This window comes from Galeopterus variegatus, unplaced genomic scaffold (genome assembly GCF_000696425.1).
Source record: "Galeopterus variegatus unplaced genomic scaffold, G_variegatus-3.0.2 Scaffold5088, whole genome shotgun sequence".
In the NCBI taxonomy this organism is placed as follows: domain Eukaryota; kingdom Metazoa; phylum Chordata; class Mammalia; order Dermoptera; family Cynocephalidae; genus Galeopterus; species Galeopterus variegatus.
The window spans coordinates 98,890-104,071 of record NW_007731199.1 but is presented as its reverse complement, the minus strand read 5'-3'; the positions used below and the strand labels follow the sequence as shown (position 1 = coordinate 104,071).

Below are 5,182 nucleotides of genomic sequence, written 5' to 3'. Positions count from 1 at the left end.
CCGGGGGGCGGGAACGGGTCTGTACGTGGTATCCGACCCCTTGGGGGGGGGCGCTGCCGCGCTTCCCAAGCGGCGCACTATCCAGTGGGCCACCGGGCCGGCCCTATACATATCATTTTCTAATGAAGTTAACTCAAAAAGAAAAAACGCTGCAAACTATCTTATACGAAAGTACTTCAAAAAGTTAGTGGAAAATGGAATTGAAAGATAATACGAATCTTTTCATGAACTTTTTGAAGACCCCTCATACGTACAAATTATCCACTATGGTAAGCTGAGCTCAGCAACGGGTTAGTTACTTAGAAATGGAGTTAATAGACTATAGAGTTACATTAGAAATGTAGTTCGGAGTATTTTTTTTTCCTAATTATTAAAAAAAAACACTTTTAATATTAGATTAAAACATTGCCAGACGGTTTAAAAGAGCTGGGTTTCTTGCTCTTAAGCAGAATTCATGAAACTAAGTACCCATAAACACAGAAACAAACACAAATTAACGTCTACACGCCAAAAAAACCCATCATTAACGAGACAAACGCCACGGGGGAGCGGGGAGGGTCCTTTAGACCTCGTCATTCCAGGGAACACACCTTCCTCTCACTATTTCCAAGTGGCTGAAGTTTTGCTCAATTGCAAGAGCCTGAAAGACCCATTCGAGCTTTTGTTTTAAGACCGTGGCACAAATTCAAGGTGTTTTCCCCTGTACCCACCGCTTTCACCTCGCCAGCTGGACGGCTACCACGCCGACGGGCGGGTGAAGGGAGCCCAACGGCCCTCCCACGACGCCCGCGACCCCGGCTGCGTAACGGCCAAGGTGAGGTGCTCCCTCACCTCAAGTGGAATAGGAGGAGGAGGTGACAAAGAGGAAAGGGGTGTGGGGTGGGGGCCTTGTGGGCCCTGGCCAGAGCTCTGAGGGTGGTGGGAAGCCACTGGAAAGTCTTACATGGTGTACCCCATGAGCCGAAATGAGAAGAGACAAATATTCATTGAGCCCCTTCTGGGGATTTGACGCTGCCCCCTGCTCTACCACCCCAAAGCTTTGCAGGGACAGCTAGTCTCTGCTCCATGTGCTGTTGGCTTGAGCAGACCAGCAGCAGCTGGAAAGGCCAAGATGGCATCACATGACTGTGTGGCATCTCAGCGCGGGTGGCTGAAAGGCTGAGTTCTGCCTGAGCTTTTCTCTCTAGCAGAATAGCTGGATGGCTCAGGCCTCTGAAAGAGTGAAAACTGCAGCTCCAAGGCCTATTAAGGGCTATGCCCAAAAGTCACACAGTGTCTGCAGCCTGTTATTGATTTAAGCAAATCACAGGGCCAGATCAGTTTTAAGAAGGAGGTGAAAGAGTCTCCACCTCGTTTTTATATTTCTTTTAATATTATCAAAATAGAGGAATTTTTCTTCACTTTTTTTTCTTTTCAATTTATTTTAGCAGTTGGCTGTTACTTCTCCACTTTTTTAAAAAACAGCTTTATTGAGATCCGCTCCGGCGGCGCGGCGAGGTATCTCCCGAAACTCAGCGGGCCTGCCCCATTAGCCGCCGCCGCCCCTCCCTCCGGCGGGCTAAATACTGGGCCCGAGGGTCCCCGCGCTGCCCCGCCCTCCTCCTGGGGGCGAAGCCGCCAGACCCGGCGCGGGCAAGGAGGGGTCCGCGCAGCCGTGAGAACAGCCGGCTGTGCGACCGGGGCCGCCGGGCCTCGCGCTTACCTGGGTTGGAGACGGCGGCGCGACGGCAAAGGGGGCGCGGAGCACCGGCGGCCAGCAGGAAGAGGTCCTGAGCGAGGCTGAGGAGGGGGCGGCTCTTCGGAGGACTCCGAGAAATGGCGGCCTGCAGCGCGAGCCCACCCCGCGCTAATCCCCGAAGGACCCCGGCCGCCGGCGGGCCCTCCCCTTAAAGCCCCCTCCGAGCTCCGCCCCCGAGGGCGGGGCGCGCCTCTCTTAACTGGGCAATGACACCGCCCCGGAAATCAGTTCACTGGCCAGACTCGGGTTAAACCGGCAATGCCAGGTCCGGCCGAGCTGGAACAAGCGCCGGCAGCAGAGCGTCTGCAGCTGGCTTAAGGGCGCTGCTGAAACCCAACCCCAGCTGTCAGACCTTCGCCTCCGGAGAAGGTGCACGCCCGCGGATACCCCCGCAATTAGTCTATCACGAAGGCGCCTTAGCGCTGTTGGAGCCCAACTTCAGCTGCTTGGAAAACTGCCTGCTAGATTCATTCATGCATTCGCTCAAGAAATTAATTCATTCTGCAAATATTACTGAGGCCCTATCATGTACCTCCTCCGCCCACCCCGCACAGAGTCTTGGGATTAAAACAGACTTAATTCCTCACTGTTAAAGGAACTTTCACTCTACTGGGGAGAGAGACAGTAAACAAATACCTGTCAAACTGTCGTGAAGAAAAATAAAGCTGGGAAAGGAAATGAAATTGGCATTTAACATAGTGTGCTCAGGGAGGTCCTCTATGACAAGGTGACGTTTCATCCATTCATTCTACAGATAATACATATATCAAAGAGCCTACTATGTGCCCTGTGCGCTAGACGCTGGAGATCAACAGATAAACAGGACAGACAAAAATCTCTCATGGAGCTTAAAGGAGAGACAGAAAATAAGTGAGATAAACTAGTAAAATTAAATACTAAATTAGACATTGATAAATGCTAAAGAGAAAAGTAAAAGCAGAGAATAGGGATAGAGAATGAGGGGTTACAATTTCAGACAGGCTGGCTAGGGAAGGAATGAGGTCTCAAAAGGAAGATGGCATTTGAGTGAAGTTTAAAGGAGGTGAGGGAGTGGCCCTGCGGGCATCTGGGGAAGAGCAAAGAGAAAAGAAAGGCCAAAGACTGCAGGGGGATATACCTGGCCTGTTCAAGGAAAGCAGTAACGGCCAAGGTGAGGTGCTCCCTCACCTCAAGTGGAATAGGAGGAGGAGGTGACAAAGAGGAAAGGGGTGTGGGGTGGGGGCCTTGTGGGCCCTGGCCAGAGCTCTGAGGGTGGTGGGAAGCCACTGGAAAGTCTTACATGGTGTACCCCATGAGCCGAAATGAGAAGAGACAAATATTCATTGAGCCCCTTCTGGGGATTTGACGCTGCCCCCTGCTCTACCACCCCAAAGCTTTGCAGGGACAGCTAGTCTCTGCTCCATGTGCTGTTGGCTTGAGCAGACCAGCAGCAGCTGGAAAGGCCAAGATGGCATCACATGACTGTGTGGCATCTCAGCGCGGGTGGCTGAAAGGCTGAGTTCTGCCTGAGCTTTTCTCTCTAGCAGAATAGCTGGATGGCTCAGGCCTCTGAAAGAGTGAAAACTGCAGCTCCAAGGCCTATTAAGGGCTATGCCCAAAAGTCACACAGTGTCTGCAGCCTGTTATTGATTTAAGCAAATCACAGGGCCAGATCAGTTTTAAGAAGGAGGTGAAAGAGTCTCCACCTCGTTTTTATATTTCTTTTAATATTATCAAAATAGAGGAATTTTTCTTCACTTTTTTTTCTTTTCAATTTATTTTAGCAGTTGGCTGTTACTTCTCCACTTTTTTAGTTTTTATATTTCTTTTAATATTATCAAAATAGAGGAATTTTTCTTCACTTTTTTTTCTTTTTAATTTATTTTAGCAGTTGGCTGTTACTTCTCCACTTTTTTAAAAAACAGCTTTATTGAGATGTAATTCACCCATTTGGAGTGTACACTCCCATACCATTAAATATTTTCACAGAGTTGTACAACCACCACCACAACCTAATTGTAGAATGCCTTCCTCACCTCTTCATGAGGAGCACCTCGGGCGTACAGGGATGACAGGCATTGCTAGTGGTCATCTTTGCATCTTTATCTCAATAAAAAAGCAACGATGATATGGGAAGAGGGGAAGTGGTGGAGGTGTAGATGAAATAAGAGTTGAAGCTGGTCTGTTTTAAAAATACCACCTGGGCCACGTACTCCTTGGAAAGCCTTCATTCTCCCCAGGAGTCTGACGACCCAGTTTGAAAACTGCAGAGTGTTGAGTGCCATCCCCTCAGCCTGTCCAGGCTGTCTCCAGCCAAGTACATGGTGTTTACACATTTGAAAAGTTATAAGTAATTTATCTGTTTACTGATCAGTAATGGAATCATATTCTGTTAATATATATAAACCTATCTCATTCTAAATTGTTGGATAACATGTCAGTTTGGAGAAATAATGTCCTCTTCTCCCTTTCTGCTCAATCTCCTCTCAAGGGTGGGGTTGAAGGAGGCTATGGATGAGGTAAGAGAAATAGGTGGAGAAAGGTGGTCAGCGGCTGAAGGAAATATGAAGAAATGGGAGAGGGAGGATGTAACCTAAAGACCCAAGTCATAGGAAGCTGTTTGTGCTGTAATTATGTAAGATTATTCCTAATAACAATGCATCACCTCCCCAAATCCTCCCTCCCAGACATAAATAACCTTGGCAACATCCCCATTTTGAGGTAAATTAGCCCATGAATTGACTCCCACCAGAGGCAGAGATGTTCCTCACCTCAAACACAGTGGTATTAAGTAAAAATGCATTTGGTTGCAAATAATAGAATTCAATTAACTGTGGCTTTAACAAAGGAGTTTTTCTACCATAGTAATCTAGAGGTAGATGGCTGTTAGTATTGGTTCAACTCCTCAACAAAGCTGTAAGGATCCTAAACTCTTTTATTGTTTCTGCTCTGCCACCCTTAGCATGTTGAGTTTAGTTTTTAAGCCTGTAGTCTCCTAGTCACAAAATGGCTGCTGTATTTCCAGCTCCCCTGAGTTTCAGGAATGAAAGGGAAAGGAGAAAATAACTGCTTTTCCTGAAGCCTTGTCTTTCAATTCAGGGAAGGAAGTCCCACCATCCCCGTCTCTGGCCAGAGCTAGAATACCTGTCCTTACTTAGACCAATTATTATCCATAGGGAAAGAGAATACCATACTGGCTTAAACCAATCAGAATTCACCTTTGGGGCTTGGGAAAGGGCCTGCTGTTTCTGAGATCAAGGGCTCCCAATTAAGTTTTAAAACAAATCCAAGTTCTATTAGCAGGAAAGAGGAGATGTTGCCAGGAAGAATGGGGGTAGCAATAGAGGGTGCCTACCACAGCAACCCACCTCTTGGTGGAATCGTCTTGGTCCACGGAAAGATTTCCCTTTATTGACCTAATATCCTCACCCTAGATTTCCACCTCTTTCCTAGGTCTTGATTTGC

The 5,182-nt window shown here is 47.8% G+C and overlaps 1 protein-coding gene across 2 annotated transcripts in view; it reads right to left on the bottom strand.

The window, feature by feature from the left end:
* Positions 1-1,834, bottom strand: part of EPB41L5 (erythrocyte membrane protein band 4.1 like 5) — a 58,326-nt gene extending 56,492 nt beyond the window's left edge. For both annotated transcript variants that reach the window (XM_008588893.1, XM_008588894.1), the window contains exon 1: positions 1,703-1,834. The gene's annotated coding sequence lies outside the window, so the exon portion shown is untranslated. The remainder of the gene's footprint in view (positions 1-1,702) is intronic.
* Positions 1,835-5,182: the final 3,348 nt, after the last annotated feature.